Raw genomic sequence first — 16,813 nt, forward strand, 5'->3', positions numbered from 1 at the left:
AAGTCAGTGATTAACACAAAACACAACTTTCTACCTGATCTGCATAAATTGTGCCCAGCATGGAAACAGCTGCAGAGCACAGCACGGTTCATTGCAGTTGTGCTACTGAGTTTACACCAGCACCCAGCCCAAGCAAGTAACCCCAGAAAGATTAAACATGCTTCTTCCCTTTCACATTCAGTCAACACTAACAAACATAGCACAACTCTCGTTTTCACAGAGGGACTCTCTCAAACCCACAGAAACTGCAAAGAGAAGCACGCAGATGCTACAGAGATGAACGCAGCATGAGGAACGCCCCAACAAGATGCTGTTCCTCTCGATGAAATGGTAAAACCAGCGTATCACTGAATACGCCTCTCTCAAGCTCTCTACTCTTCTGCTGTTATCTCTCACCAGATTTCTAGCAACACCACTTCCTGCTCTTCCCCAGCCATCAGACCAGAGTTTTCTTCATTTTGTGCATTTCCTTTTGTGTGGGAAACCAGCACTTACACAAGGCCAAAGTTTATAAGTGGGGGAACTTAAGTCCTTTTTTCGTAGAAGAGGTACCCTAGGAAGAGCTGCCACTTCAGACGCAGGCAGTGTGCTGCACTCACTCACGGTTCAATTCAGCCCCAGCACTGCTTTTACCCTCAGTCTCTTTGTCTGTGGCACTTGCCCATTAGCTGGCACAAGCAAGAAGTACAGAGAGAGCAACTCATTTGGAGAGAAAATGCCAAGCAACCTATTCAGTTAGCCTCAAATGACTGAAGTCCACTCGACCCAAGGGAACTACGCTGATTCACTGCAGCTGAAGGTCAGCTTCTCCCTCTGTGCTACATGAAATCCTGAGATGCCTATAGGTATTTTTTCAGGCAGATCTCAAAGGCTGGTTACAGAAGAAGTTGAAAGTCTGGCTGGCTGGTGAGAGGGCTGACAAAGGTCTTAGCAGCAGAGCCAATCAAGGAAGACACGGGGAAAAAAAAGTCACTTGCAGGGTTAGCCAAGCAGGGGCCTTGGTGAAGAGAAAAACAGAAATTGCTTGGGCCTGTGTCCGGGCTGTTGAAGTGAATCTCACCCAGGCCTCCTATGGCAAGAGGATGACAAAATCTGCAAAATGCTATTGCTGTAACAGCTGCTGCTGGAAGTCCTTTCCTGCGAGCAAGTCCTGGGAAGAGCACCGTCGCACTGATCACACCGATGACTCCAGGAATCATAGAATCATAGAGCTGCCTAGGTTGGAAGGGACCTTTCAGATCTAGTCCAACCATCAACCTAACTCTGAAAAAAACCATCACTGAACCATATCTCTGAGCACTATGTCTACTCGTCTTTCAAATACCTCCAGGGATGGTGCCTCAACCACTTCCCTGGGCAGCCTGTTCCAATGCTCAATAACCCTTTGACGGGCAGTCATCTGCAGCCCTTCTCTGCTGTCACCTGTCCTTGCAGTGGGTTCAGATCCCTCCGTCCCCTTCCCCAGAACAATCTCCCAGACAAACTTTTATGACCTCTTTAACAGCAAAGCAAATGACAAGAACAGATTATCCGTCCCCTTCATCACAGGTTTTAATGCTGAGGGGGGTTACAGTGTTGTTTCATTGATGCTACTTTGGCTCTCTTCCTTGCACCAAAACTCAAACATAGCACAAAACTCAAGTGTGCATTAGAGGAGGAGCTGAGCACGTTTGCTTCTGCAAAACAGTTCACTTCCCCTGTTTAAGATTGCTCACCGGCAAGTAAACTGTTCCCAGACAGACCACTCGAGCAGAGGGGATAGGCATGACCAAGCTGTCTGTTGGCAGGAGTTATATGATGCACTATATGATGCACCTCTTATTTTCTCATTAGTGTTACTTACAATTTCTAACAAGTACATTAAGAGCTGATGGGTTTTTTTACCTACCCTTACAGGAGACATTATTTTTAAATTGTTCCCTTCCTTCTTTCCTTTAATGATTGGAAACCTTTGCCCTTCACATAACGGTTTGTAATACTTCCCTCTAGTGAAATATGAGTTAAAGCTGCCACACTTTTGGCCTTTCTAAATATTACACTTTAATAATTAAAGATGTCACCAGGCTCTCTCACAGTGTGGTTGGTAGGCATAAATTAACAGGAAACCTCACCAGCCACAAGCAATCACAGGTACGTCTTTTCTTCAGGACATGAAAGAAACAACTAATATATTAAGCAAGGCATCATGTTCCAGGCCGTGTAGACCTTATCCAAGGTCAAACACTTCCACCTCTATACACCACAAGCTGGTTTTGACAGCAGGCAGGGACTGTTTTGCAACAAGCAAGCAACAAAAAATTATCTGTCTGTGAGGAGATACTTCATTGAATGTTCTTAATCTCCCTTTGCAGGGACCCTGGCTCTCATCAGCGCACTGCTGCTTTTCACTTCAGCTTCTCCACTACCTACCCAGGAAACTGGGGGTCACAGAAAAGCATCCCAGCACCTGAGCATCCCAAGGATGATGGCTCTACTGTTGAAACACCTCCCAGGGAGGCCTTGTAACCTCCAGCTAAAGCCAGGGAGGCTGCACCAGGGACACACACCCACTCTGCACACAAGCACACCTCTGGTGTTCTGGGAAGCCAGGCTGCAAAAAAACAACCCACAGATTTTGGGTTTAATATGCATAAAAATTGAGCTATGCAGCAATATATTGCATGCAATTTAAATTCTCTCAGATGAAGAAAAATCACAAAGGATCTTTTTTTCTGGTGATTTCTGGTGATTATTGAGCACTGCTTCCCTATTTCTTGAAATGAAGTATAAATGGGCTGCAAATAAATTAGAAAGACCAACCTGTACACTTCCAGCTCCAAGAAAAAACTTAAGGCAAAGGAATAATTGTATTAGAACTGTAATTGTGCATTTACTTGAAATCAACTATGTAATCATTTGGGGTATTTGTGACATACTTGCCAATAAGTCTGGAGAAGAGTCAGGGAACAGCTTCCCAGGCAACCCCTAACAATATCTTCATATCATGTTATCAAGGCATTTGAACATAGTAGATAAAGGCCAAGTATGGCATGGCCCAACTCAGATGGAAAGTAGTGCAAGTACCACTGTACAAAGCCTAGAAGACAAAGTGAAAGGGGGTTGCATGGGAAAATATGTGACTGGAGAAGAGAGTAAGATCAGGAATTTTTGCAAGAGTTTTAGTAATAGCATCACATTTGCAACACAGATCCATGCACTGCAAGAGTTAAAAAAAAAAAAAACAAAAAAAACACAAAGAAAAAACGAAACAGGGTTAATAATCTCTGCTGTTTACTCCACTGTTATGGATTTTGGAATGTTTTTGCAGAAGAGAGGCTGGTCATGATATCTTCATTGGTCAAAACAAAGGCACATGTTTTGCTTCCACGTACAGGCACATTCCTAAGGCCTGCAGTAAGCTAATTCACTAGAAAACACTGGCGATCATTTTCTGATAGACAACATGTTCTACTTTGGAACCTAATCTTTCACTTAAGTAAAGCTAATTCCCCAGTCCCTGGACTGTACAGACAGCTTTAAGGGAAGAAGAGGGTGCAAATCAATACTGCAGTTACGGCCAGGTCTGTAAACAACCTGTAACAACAGCTTGAAAGCTGTGCACTCCTATGATTGATATAAAGTGAACTCTTACCTCAAACCATTAGCAGCTGTTCAAAGAAGGGAAATGGGAACCCTTTTATTGATATTTTTCAATTTTCTCTGAAATGCAGAATTTAAAACCTCATGCAAGGATACACCTGGTAGCTTTTGATACCCCTTAAAATATATATGTATTATTTATTACAAATTCAATCTCAGTACTACCACACAGCACTTTTCTTTTTTTATGGGTGATGACTGTAGTTTCACAGAAAAATGAAGTCCATGATTTGACACTGATAGCCTGCTACTCTACCACAGCAGGGGGAAAAAGGTTTCCTTCTAAAGAAATATTAATTAAGCTCTTCAAATCATTGCTTAGCTGGCCTCCTAGGATTTTTTATTGGTTTTGCTCTGAGTTACAGTTAAGCTTCCTGGGTAGGTACATTTTAAGGTAAGCCTGAATCTTGAACAAAGCCACTTGAAATGACCTTTAGCACATCTGGAGTATTTTGCATCACTGAACTGAGCGCCCTTTTATACTGAAGACAATACTCCACTGTTGTCTAATGTGGATAAAAACTTAGTCTTCAGCTGGAACCCACAGTTTCTTCTTATTAAAGTAATTACATAAGAAACCATGTCTTAAAATCAGTTCTTTGACTGACATTTCTTATCAGGAACATTCAGTTCACTCTTAAATGTTTCATCAAGCCATTGTTTGCATAAAAGTAGAAGTTTATTTGTGTTATTCTAAGTTTATAGTCACTTTGTAAAATATTGGCTACAGTCAAGCATACCTATGCATGCAGCATTTGTTTATTTTTACAGCTTTATTACATGGAAACAAGGAAGATGAAGACATACTAACTCTGAAAAAGGTAGGAACCTGTTGATGGAAAATAATATTTCACCCAAGTAGTCTGGAGAAGATTACAGTGTTTTTTAAAATTTGATCACAGGGACCTTTCTTTATTACTAAATCACTAATTTTTCCAGGTAAAACTAATGGTACATCAGGGTAAGCCTAGATGATGAATGCCTGGCTGTTGGAAGTCTGACTCGAACTAGCATTTTGCTTAAAAAATGTTCTTGATGTACTAACATTTTAGGGCACAAAGCAGAGGAGGTTGCGTGCTTTATTAATGTCCTTATCTTATACCAGTGCTGCTGAATTGCTAAGATGAACATGTGACCAAACTGGGGGCCTTCCTCACCAGCCACACGCTCTTTCTTGAGGTTAATTTATTATTAATATACCAGCTAACAGAGGGCTAAAGTCACTCCACTGCCTCAGAGCACATGACAGCTGGCAAAGCTATCTATACACTGGAGATTAAACAAGTTTGTCCTCATCTTCTTTACAAAAAATGTACTATTGGATTAACTCATCAACAGCCATAAACTGTACAGAAAACTTTACAAACCTCCTGCTGCTGTGAAGCTGCTTTCAGCAACTATGAACATAGCCTGTTACCTCACCCCATATGAAACTTTTCCCTCAATTTTTTTGTTTTCACAAGAATTTGCAGAGCCCGAGGCTTGTATGGAGAACACCTTGAGGTTATCAAAGTGCCTTGTTGGTGTAAAGCAGATGTCTCTCTGAAGGATAAACTGGAGACTACACCACCCTACCATTCAAATTAATTGTTTGATAGAATTATAACCCCAAAAAAAAGAAAGAAAACACCCATAATCTGATATACAGAGGCCAGGGCAGAGGCTGGGAGGGGTTGGGGCTCCCTGGTTGGCCATGTCTCCAGCTCCAGCCCCTCTTCCCCAGTGCATCGCATCCACACTGCACATTCAACCTCCTCATGCCATGGAAGCAAACGTGGGGCATTTTGGGATGGACAGACTGATGGTCAGAGGTTTCCTACCTCCACTCAGCCCCATGCATACAGCCACCCTCCAGGAGGGAAAGTCCGCTGGGCACTGGCTCCCCACAGCAATGGGGCAGCCCCATCCAGGAGAGGAGATGCCAAGGTCACAGCAAATGCTGTCTGTGTGGGATTAGGAAAGCTTTGCTGTCATCTGTCATCACTGCGGTGATGACTCATTAACATTCCTAACCCTTCCTTTCCAAACCTCTCTCTAATGTCATCCCTTGAGGGTTCTGGCCACTGCTCTAACCTTAGCAGGTAAATGCAAAGACCTCTCCATCGCTGTGCTGCTAAGCCTGTCATCCAGACCCTCTTTCCCCATCTCCATCATGGGCCTCTCTGGCCACTCTGATGTCCACATGCCCTTCGCTTCCCTCTGTGGAAGAAGACAGGTGCTGCAGTCATTGTCCTTACCCACCACCTAACAGCATGACACCCTTCTATCTTATGCAATTTCTTTTATATACCCATGGCCTCCACCTTTCTGCGGTTAAAGCTTGAAGTCTGTGATTTTCCCTGGAGTTTGTGGATAGCTCTGTCCCTCCTCCACCTCCCGTTGTGATCCCCCTCCTAGAGACATACTGGCCACCACCCTCACGCTGGATTTGAGTTCACTGCAGAAATGGGAAGACTCAGGAGTAGTCAATGAAGCAGTGAAAAGAGGGACATTTCTGCATTGTCCAAATTAGACATGGAAAAGTCTCCTCGTTTGTGCAGGCCCACAGCTGCTCCATGGGTACTCCATGCATTTACTTTTTGACCAATATCCCTGCCTTCAGGGTAGGGTAAACTCACCACCCCTCACTGCTCCTTCCTCTTGCAGTCCCTCTCCTCAAGCCTCCCTTCAGTTTTCTAGTTAGTTCACCATGGCTAAATACAAAGCGTTTAAGAACACTGCCGTTACATGTGATACAAGCTGCTTTAAAATCCAGATCAAGTTTGTAGTTCTCAGACTCACAGCTCTGAGCATCTTTCCAGATGTAAATGCAATCCAGACCAAACCACCGCTTTTTGGGTCCTGCTGCCCTCACTCACGGCACCTGCAAAAAGGAGGCTCAAGCTGCTTGTGCCCTCTCTGCCGGGCAGGTGTACTCCTCACCATGCTCTGCAGCCCGCATCCTGGGGCTCAGGCCTTGGACAGCACAAGCTCCTTGGCATCACCAGTTTTCCCTGCAACTGGTCCTCCTCTTCAAAGGAACAGCAGGATGGCTACAAACTCCTCCATTGTCTACCTGTGGCAGGACTCATGTCCATCTGTTGGTAAATCCGAGCACATCCAAGAACCCACCTGATACCCTGATGGCAGGCAATGCACCACCACATGGGTGACTCACCCACATTGACACCGCGGGAGACGAGTTCCCGCCACAGCATTTTGGTCCAAGTGTAAACCTTCACCTAGTTTCGATCCTGTCTCCTGAAAGTGACTAAGAAAAACTCTGCATTAACAGATCTTCCCCCACCCACCTTGGAAAACAGCACCCCCTGAGAAAAGCATTAACACTAACCCAGAAATCCCAGCAGAGCTTGGTGAGAATTGGCATTACTTATATTTAAAAAGGGCTACTACTGCTAGCAGATCTTCCAATTGTAGAAAATAACTGGGAACAGAACACCAATCTGCTGACCCTCAGTAATGGGTCAGGTTTGCACCCACTGCCAATTGAGAGCCCAAGCTGCAGTTTCTGATGTGCACAAATTAATGTGATACCGCTTGCGTCCTCAGCAACACAGAAACTGCTGCAGTGTCAGAAGCTGCTGTTCAAGGCCCCCACTTTTGACCGCCCCCACTGGACGAGACCGGGTGCGCCGAGCTACAGAAGCAGCTAATGCAACCCATCATGGAAAGCACCACCTACAAACTGCAAGCCCCTACCACTGCAAGGCCTGAGGCTCTGGGGAGCTACCTTGCTCAACCACACAGAGCTATCACCAAGCAAGACTTTCAAGTTCATGGAAAAGTACATGGAGCAACTGAAGGAAGGACACACTCAGCTGCTGAAGGAAACGTCGGTACAGCTCTGGAGAAAAGAGGGAATCCCCAGATACATACAGTCATTCAACCTTAAAATAAAGATTGCTAACATTGACGTGAAGTTGGCTAAGTGATCTGTAATAGTAATCAATGATAAATGGTTGGTTTAAGGCATAATGTCTGTATCTGGTTGTATTCAGAAATGTTGCAGCTCCTGTACCTGACGTTCCCCAAGCACTTTACAGAGTGTATGCACGCAATCTCCCTTCACCGCTACCACTGTTTTACCAGAGTTTCTGTTCTTCCAACTCCTCCAGGGTGTATACAGGCACCATGGCAGTGCCTCAGGGTATGCACCCCCCATCCTCCCAACAGCCTGTATTACCCTTCCTGTGCTGGGACTGCCACCACAGCCCCGGGGCAGCAGGGTGACTCTCTCAGCAGGTACTCTGGCCTCATTAAAGGTAATTCTCATTTGGGCTAAACCCAGAAGCAGGCTGAAGCATTTCTGCAGAGCAGAGGTATAAGCCAGCATACACTGTAGGCAAAGGGCACTTGTAAGAGCTCTGCTGAACGAGAGCCAGGAAGGCAGCGCAGCACTTAAGGGCCATCTTCCCTTTTCCTCTCCATCATTTACCCCTCATTTCATGCAGTAATGTACAGTTTCTCCCAGTTGTGCTTAAGCTTCTGCAGGGAAAAAAAAAAAAGACAAGAGGAAAAAACATCATTGCAGTAGGGTTGAGACAATGCAGACAAAAGTTCTTGCCTCTCACAAAACCAGCAAGGAGAGAAATTTTGTTCCAAGCATTGCACAAGTTCAGAGAGCTCTGTACCAGCCTTTTTTTTTTCTTTTTTTTTTCTTTTTTCTTTTTTACCTTGTTTTATGGAGAAATGAGAGCAAGCTTGCAGTAAAAAAACCCTTGACTGCAGGAAGAAAACAATTTTGATGCTTACAAAGATACTGTCAATATTTCCCTACAAAAAACATTGAAATTGGGGCAGAGAGGAGGGGGGATCAGGATCTGCACATGTGCATGTATTTATTAGGCCTCACCCTCACAGAGAAGTTAGAAAATCCTGGGCAAGCCCCCAGCCTGGCAGCACCGAGGCAGGGGTTTGTCCCTTCCCATGGGAAGTCCCTTGAGCCCTTGCCAAGTGCTCAGGGTGACCCAAGGAGTTATATTTCACTCAGGATAGAAATCAGTATTTTCCAGCAGCTGCATGCGGAGATAACTCAGTTGCCAGCCACAGCACACATGGTTCACCCAGGGCCTCACATTGTTCGGACTCACAAGAGAAAGGATCCCAATGTGTTTTAGAGGACACACAGGATGCGTGTGACGCTAACTCCCCTTCTCCAGCACAAGGGAGGGATGAAAAACAGCTGTTAGGTGTTTCCCAGTACATTTGGTCCACATTTGAGAGCTGCTGTTTTCTTTATCACAACTGTAAACTGCTTTTTTCCTGCCTCCCTTTAAACTCCATTATTCCAAACCCTAGCAGTGCGGCCCAGCGGTGCATCTCACATACAAATTTTTGCATATGTAAATGCCACAGTAAATTTTGGCCACACAAATTTCCTGAAGATTCTGGTAAACATACCTAAGAGGAATCTTGTTATTTGAGTCAGAAATAGAATTCTGTCACCAAAAACTATTAAATTTTCAAATAAGTTTCATTGACCCACCACCTTAGCTTGCTGTAATATAGTAAGCCTGAGGTGCAATACAGGTACAAGTTTGGGATGTCATGTTGTACAGCAGGTACAATCACTAAATACATAGGGACAGGAGGATCAGCACTACTAGAAAAATATAACTATTCTTACAAGAAACTAAAACGTGGCTCAGTTTAGGCTGAAATAAAAAAAAACTCAGAGCTCTAAGCGGATGCGTATGGACTGTCACATTTATTAGTGCTACTCTTTAAGCTGAGATACTGTATTTTTCAATAATTAGATTCAAATATTAATTGTAACCATCTTCTATTCAACAATAAACATCTTACTTACAGAGATTGTCACAGATAAGACTTTTTGCAAGGTGATGTTCTCCCACATATCCTTCTATCGGCTTTTGAGTTTCTAGAGCTCTCTTTAAATATTTTAAATACTTCTGCTTTTACTGTCTCCAGGATTGGCCTTGTGGGCTGATCATTTCCCATTACAGCCCCAGAGTTCCTGCTCACTCTCACAAAATTAGGATGTCTCTCAGTTCACCACGCTGCTGGGGAAATCCTCACATTTTCTTTAAATTCACACTGTGAACCATGCTATCAGGGGCATCCCCAGTCAGTGGCTCAGCCTAAGTATGCAGTAGGAGGTCTGAGACTAGATTAACTACAAAGAAACCTATTTCCTTACTCCAGTGGCATTTCTCCCAGCTGGAGAGCATGGTTTTCCTCCTGTCTAGAGTGTTTCCAGAGTTCAGAAATAATCTGTGCCTGCAACTACTCAAAGCAGTTACCTCTCCTTGTTGAAAATGTGAGGAATTTCGAGACAATATTTGACAAAAGCATGTCACAAATGTCACCTGGGGAATATCTGCCAACACAAAGCCAGTGCCTTAAAGCAACGTGTGTTTGCTATGCTTTGGAAACAAAGGAATTAGGTGATCCAGTGCCTGCTTTTTTCTTGTACTGAAAGGCAGAATGCCCAGAGATTATTCTCACATTGCCATAAGACATATAAACCTATGCTATATGATCCAGAAGTAGAAAACTTAGTTCTTCAGATCTTGGTATTGAATATAGGGGTTTTTTTTCCATGATCATGTAGTAACTGTGGGGTTTTTGTGTGGAAACTCACACAGAGCTTAATGCATGCCTCACCCAGAATGATTTATCACTTCCGCACACAGTAGTTGTGCTTATGTTATAACTGGCATTTGGTTTTTACAGGCTGAGTGCTGTGCTGTTCACTGTGTTTTCTCTCTGCGGACTTTTTTTCCTTACCCATGATTGGGTAGAGGTGGGTAGTTCTACTTGTGGCAAGTTCAAGCAGATGCTACACATATAACTATGCTTATCATAGTTACAACAATTAGCTAGTTTCCACTGAAACTGAGTCACCAGAGCTCCTCTGGAGTCACTGACAAATTATTACTGACAGTGGGTGTTCAGCACACGATACCGTATTTCACAATCAGAAGCACTTGACTAAGGTTGTGGTTTACAAGCAGGCACTGCAACAGCGTGACAGTGGCCTGGAATGTGGCCACGGGACTGGGGCTGTCTGGCACCAGTTCTCGCCTGTGCCCTCCACGGCCCTGGGGGTACCAAGCTCTGGTAGGCCCTCAGGGCTGGTTTTCTCTGACCCCAGACCAAATTCTGGATTACAGACATTTAAAGAAAGACGCTACTAGTGCTAAAATGCACGGTAAGATTTGTTGTCAAGTAACATACATCTCAGCATCCAGTAGACTCCACATGAGGAGAGGGTGCTTAACTGCTCCCAGGGTCCCCACTCACCATCTGTTCCCTCCCGATGGAAGAATGGGGGAATGGGGAGGGAACTGCAGTCTTTTCTGTTGCTTATGCTGGGCAATGCAGTGCCGGGCTAGATTTGCTGTAAAGTTGGGACTTTCTGTTTTGCACAGATTGCTTCGAACATTCACTGCTCATGAGGATAACCCCTGCTGTACCACATGCCATCCCAAACATGTACACATCCAGCTGGAGAACGGAACAATTTTCACTGCCAATAACACACACCAATAACACACACATTGGAACTTGCATTCCTACCATAATTTTTCTTTCTGACTTTCCATGTTATCCTCAATCTGGAAAGTGCAAGGGTGGTATGCATGGATCTTCATAGATGTAGCCATCATAACTACCCACACAGTAGCAGGGGAAGTCACAGCATCACTGAATCACAGAATGGTAGGGATCGGAAGGGATGTCTGGAGATCACCTAGTCCAACCCCCCTGCCAGAGCAGGGTCACCTACAGCAGGTTGCACGGGAATGCATCCAGGCAGGTTTTGAATGTCTCCAGAGACAGAGACTCCACCACCTCTCTGGGCAGCCTCAGTGGTCTGCCACCCTCAAAGTAAAAATGTTCCTCCTCATGTTTAGGTGGAACTTCCTATGCTGAAGTTTGTGCCTGTTACCTCTTGTCCTGTTGCCGGTCACCACTGAAAAGAGCCTGATCCCATCGTCCTGACACCCACCCTTTAAGTATCTGTAAGTGTTGATAAGATCCCCCCTCAGTCATCTTCTTTCCAGACTGAAGAGACCCAAATCCTTCAGCCTTTCTTCATAAGAGAGGTGTTCCAATCCCCTAATCATCTTCGTAGCTCATTGCTGTACCCTCTCCAGCAGTTCCCTGTCCTTCTTGAACCAGGGAGCCCAGAACTGGACACAGTACTCCAGGTGCAGCCTCACCAAGGCAGGGTAGAGGGAGAGGATGACCTCCCTCAACCTGCTGGCCACACTCTTCTTGATGCACCCCAGGATGCCATTGGCTGCCTTGGCCACAAGGGCACATTGCTGGCTCATGGTCATCCTGTTGTCCACCAGGACACCCAGGTCTCTTTCCACACAGCTGCTCTCCAGCAGCTCAGCCCTCAACCTGTACTGGTGCATGGGGTTATTCCTCCCCAGGTGCAGCACCCTACACTTGCCCTTGTTGAATTTCATAAGGTTCCTCTCTGCCCAACTCTCCAGCCTGTCCAGGTCTCTCTGTATGGTGGCACAGCCTTGTGGTGTGTCAGCCACGTCCCCCAGCTTTGTGTCATCAGCAAACTTGCCGAGGGTGCACTCTATCCCTTCATCCAGGTCATTGATTGAATATATGGAACAGGACTGCGCCCAGTACTGACCCCTGGGGAACACCACTTGTCACTGACCTCCAACTAGACTCTGTGGCCCTAGTCATAACCCTCTGAGCTCTATCTTTCAGCCAGTTTTGAATCCACCGCACTTGTCCATTCATCTAACTCACACTTCCTAAGCTTCCCTATGAGGATGCTGTGGGGGACTGTGTCGAAAGCCTTGCTGAAGTCAAGGTAGACAACATCCACTGTCCTCCCCTCATCTGTCCGTTCAGTCATTCCATTATAGAAGACTATCTGATTAGTCAGACATGATTTCCCCTTGGTGAATCCGTGTTGACTACTTCTGATAGCTTTCTTTTCCTCCACATGCCTTGAGATGATGCCCAGAATGAGCTGTTCCATCATCTTTCCAGGGATGGAGGTGAGGCTGATGGGGTCATAATTTCCTGGGTCTTCCTTCTTGCCCTTTTTGAAGACTGGAGTGACACTGGCTTTCCTCCAGTCCTCAGGCACCTCTCCTGTTCTCCAGGACCTTTTGAAGATGATGCAGAGTGGCCCAGCAATGACTTCTGACAGCTCCCTCAGCACTCGTGATTGCATCCCATCAGGACCCATGGACTTGTGGATATCCAGTTTACTTAATTGATCTCTAACTTGATCCTCCTCAACCAACAGGAAGTCTTCCTTTCTCCAGACTTTCCCTGTTACTTTCTCCGAAGTCTGGGACTCCTGAGGGCTGGGCCGAGTAGTACAGACCGAAGCAAAGACGTCATTCAGTAACTCCGCCTTCTCTGCATCCTCCATGACCATGACTCCTGTCTCATTCAACAGCAGGCCCACAATTTCTCTAGTTTTCCTTTTGCTTCCAATATATTTGAAGAAGCCCTTCCTGTTGAACTTGACATCCCTTGCCAGGTTTAATTCCAAGGAGCCTTTGGCTTTCCTCGTTTCATCCCTGCATACTGTGACAGCATTCTTGTAATCTTCCCACGTGGTCAGTCCCTCATTCCACGTGCTCTAAACTTCCTTCTTCCACTTGAGCTTTTTCAGAAGCTCCCTGCTCAACCATGCAGGTCTCCTGTGTCCCTTGATGATTTCTTGGTCTTAGGGATGCACCGATCCTGAGCTTGGAGAAAGTGGTGTTTGAATACCAACCAGCTTTCGAGCCCCCCTGCCTTCCAGAGCCCGAGCCCACGGGATCTCTCCAAGCAGTTTCTTGAAGAGGTCAAAGTTAGCCCTCCTAAAGTCTATGGTTGCAGTTCTACTTCTTGTTGTTTTGTGAATACGGCCCATGATCCTGAACTCTATCTTCTCATGATCACTACAGCCAAGGCTGTCCCCAACCTTAATGTCCTCCACCAGTCCTTCTGTGTTTGTCAGTACCAGGTCCAGTAGTACTCCTCTCCTTGTTGGTTCTTGCACCACCACCTGTGTCAAAAAGTTATCATCAATACACTGTAGGAACCTCCTGGACTGTGCATGCCTGGCTGTGTAGACTTCCCAGCAGATATCAGGGTGATTGAAGTCCTCCATGAGAACCAAGGCCTGTGATTGCGAGGCTACTTTCATCTGTCAAGTCCACATAAGGATGCACGCTGTCACACTACGTGACATTTATTAACATGGAAAAGCCAGGGAAGACCACCCATTAAGTAATACTCACTGCCTTGGCAGCCACCATTGAAGGATATAGTGTTTACGGCCCTAGCCCTAACAAATGTTCATCCCAGAGCTGCAAACATTTGCAGGCATGAATAATGTAAATTAATGGAACCCCCCTGAAAGGTCTGTACATGTGTGTGCAATTATTTTCCCACAGCTCTCCAGAACTTGCAGGTATAATGTAGGTGAAGAGCAATAACCTTTGGGCTAAACTTGCCCAAATCAGCAAGGCAAACAAGTGCATTACTGCCCAGCCACGTGAGCCTGGCCTCCCAGAAGACCAGCCCCAGAGGTCGAGCAGATTGAGCCAGCTGATATTCACCTGCTCCCCAAATGAGACAGCAAGAGGCAGAGAGAAAACAAACGGGACTCCATTGCTGCTGAACTGATGTTATCTGCAGGCAGCTGTGCCTTTTGTGCAAGGAGCACACAGTGCCACAATTTGCAAATGTCACTGATGAATTGCTGCTGTCTCTGCAGCACATTGTAAAGAACTGTCTGCTCTTAATTACCAGGACTTTGGCTTTTTGTAGCAGTAATGCAGTAATGTCATCTAGTAATGAGTAAACCTAGTCCACAGGAAAATTAACTTCACATTAAACAAAGACTTCTCTACATTTTTCACATACTAGCATACAGAAGAAAAAATGTATGATGAATGCAGTTTTCACCTCAGACTCTGAGGCTGACGTGCACGGAGTGTATCGTTATCATTAGAGATGGAAAATAAAAGTTAAGGATTCAGCAGTATATTTGAAGATATTAGAACAGAGGTTCTGTTGCAGATCATTCTAGGATGATGGTCAGCCCTGTGAACAAAGCAAAGAAGTGATCTAGGGGCTCATATTTCAAAGAGAGTTAAGTAGCTGAACACAATTCTGGAGATGAGCCACAAAACCTAGTTGCACAATGTGTATGTCAGTTCCAGTCCTCATCTTGAAAACTCTCATCTTGGACACTGTTCTTCTTCTAAAAAGAACACTTAATAGTCAGTCATTCTATAGCATTAATGAATTAGTCTCCATTTTTCATTTCTCACCTTCTTTGCTGCTGAATATGGGATGCTGGCACTGAGAGGGTAACTTGATTTGTTGGATAGATAGCTAGTAAGCACAGCAATCCCCCTCGTTTCCATTTCAAAACCAAACTGCTCCAAAGGTTTTGGCTTTGGGTTTGCATTTCATGCCCCTCCACATTGTACAACGAGAATGGTTTCAAGTTGTGCAGTATGAATGCTATTGTGTCATAAAATACAGTAAGTGGGTCCATGAAAACATGCTGATTTATGAACTGGTATCACCACTTACTCTTCTGATTTAGCAAGTCATTATTACCACTTTTTCCCCTCTAAGTGTCAAGAGAGAGACTTCATAAATGCCAGGAATGTTTGTTATTCTCCATGCTATTCTCAGCAAATTCTTCACTTAGGCTTTTTTTTTTTTTTTTTTTTAATGTGACCAAATAGAGCTGATGTGCCTGGGAGACAAGGTGCCAGACAGGAGTCCTTTAGATCAGAACAAGCCTCTAGGTGATGAACTGCATTTTGTTATATCAGACTGCTCTCAGAACATACCATATTCTCAGTTCTCTGTCCTTCCTGTCACTTGCGGTGTTTATGCAGGCCTTTTTGCTCTTCTTAATGCTTTGCAGAAGACTAGCCACTACTTCAAGCTTTTGAGAAGTTGCCGATGTGCACTTTGAATGGGCTAGCACATGAACACTGCGTAAACATGAGGGAGAGCACAGTACAGCCTTAGTCCTTGATGGCACACTGAGGCAACTAGCAAGCTCAGTATCTTCCTAGGTTAACATCACAAAGATTAACCTTGTAATTTCTTGAACTATTGAAACTTCTTTAACTACTTTTTTTTTGTCTGAAACTATAGATTTTGCCTCCTTATTCCCTATGACAATAATCTGACATACTTTTGATTTTGGCAAACAATCAAGGATTAATTTGATACCTGTGTTGTATGCCCAAGGGTGATTCAAGATTTACTGCACAGTGACTCTGGTGCAGACTACCATTTTACACCTGTTTTGCATTGCATTGTTTCCACTGCTGTAACTGGTGTCTCACCAGCTGTAATTTTTTGGCCAAAGAGAAGCCTGTGCTATATAACTATTGAAGGACATTCTTGTATCTCTAGTTCAAACAAGATCAAAATGTATATCCTTGCTTTAACAACAATTCCTGGTGCATCTTTCTTTTATCGTTAGAACATTTTGTCTGCGCTTTATACTACATCTTTCAGACATGGTCCCATGTTGTTTTGTCATTCAAACTTCTGTCCTTGTTTTCTGGGAAGAGCATAATGCTTAGGTAGAATATGGTTCCTCTGACATTTTAGCACCAATCCAACTTTTTACCTTTGAATGAGTTCAAAGTCATTCAGAAAAAATGGCATAATCCTAGCGAAAACAAACGTACATGTTTTTATTGAGTTGACCTATATTGAATCTTTTCACAGAAAACTGGAAAAAGTCTAAAATGCAACTACAGTGGCTTGAATGTACACTGTAAATAAAACTAATGCTTCTATTTAGTAAGAAAAAAGGTGCCAGTAATCCCACAAAACAAAAAGACATTTTTGTCCCGATACATAGGATTTTTTGGACATGATATACAGGATTCTTACCCCTATGCCAGTACTTTCTATACATTCCAGGTAGGGCTGGAGTCCTGTCCTAAATGGTAACTATAAAAATGTCTGCCTTGAAGGTGTCACACTATATCACACTGATGATAATCAAGCATCCACTAGTAAAAGGGACATTTTATATCAGTGTGATCCAACCAGTTCAAACCAGTGTGCATCTTGCCCACTATCCTCCTCCCCAAAGAGGGCAGAAAATGACTATTGGGGCAGGATGGGCTGTCCAGGGAGCCAAATCTTCGTCTTTGCATGGCACAACACATAGCCAAGGAGCTGC

The sequence above is a fragment of the Chroicocephalus ridibundus genome, chromosome Z, assembly GCF_963924245.1.
Source record: "Chroicocephalus ridibundus chromosome Z, bChrRid1.1, whole genome shotgun sequence".
NCBI classification, from domain to species: Eukaryota; Metazoa; Chordata; class Aves; order Charadriiformes; family Laridae; genus Chroicocephalus; species Chroicocephalus ridibundus.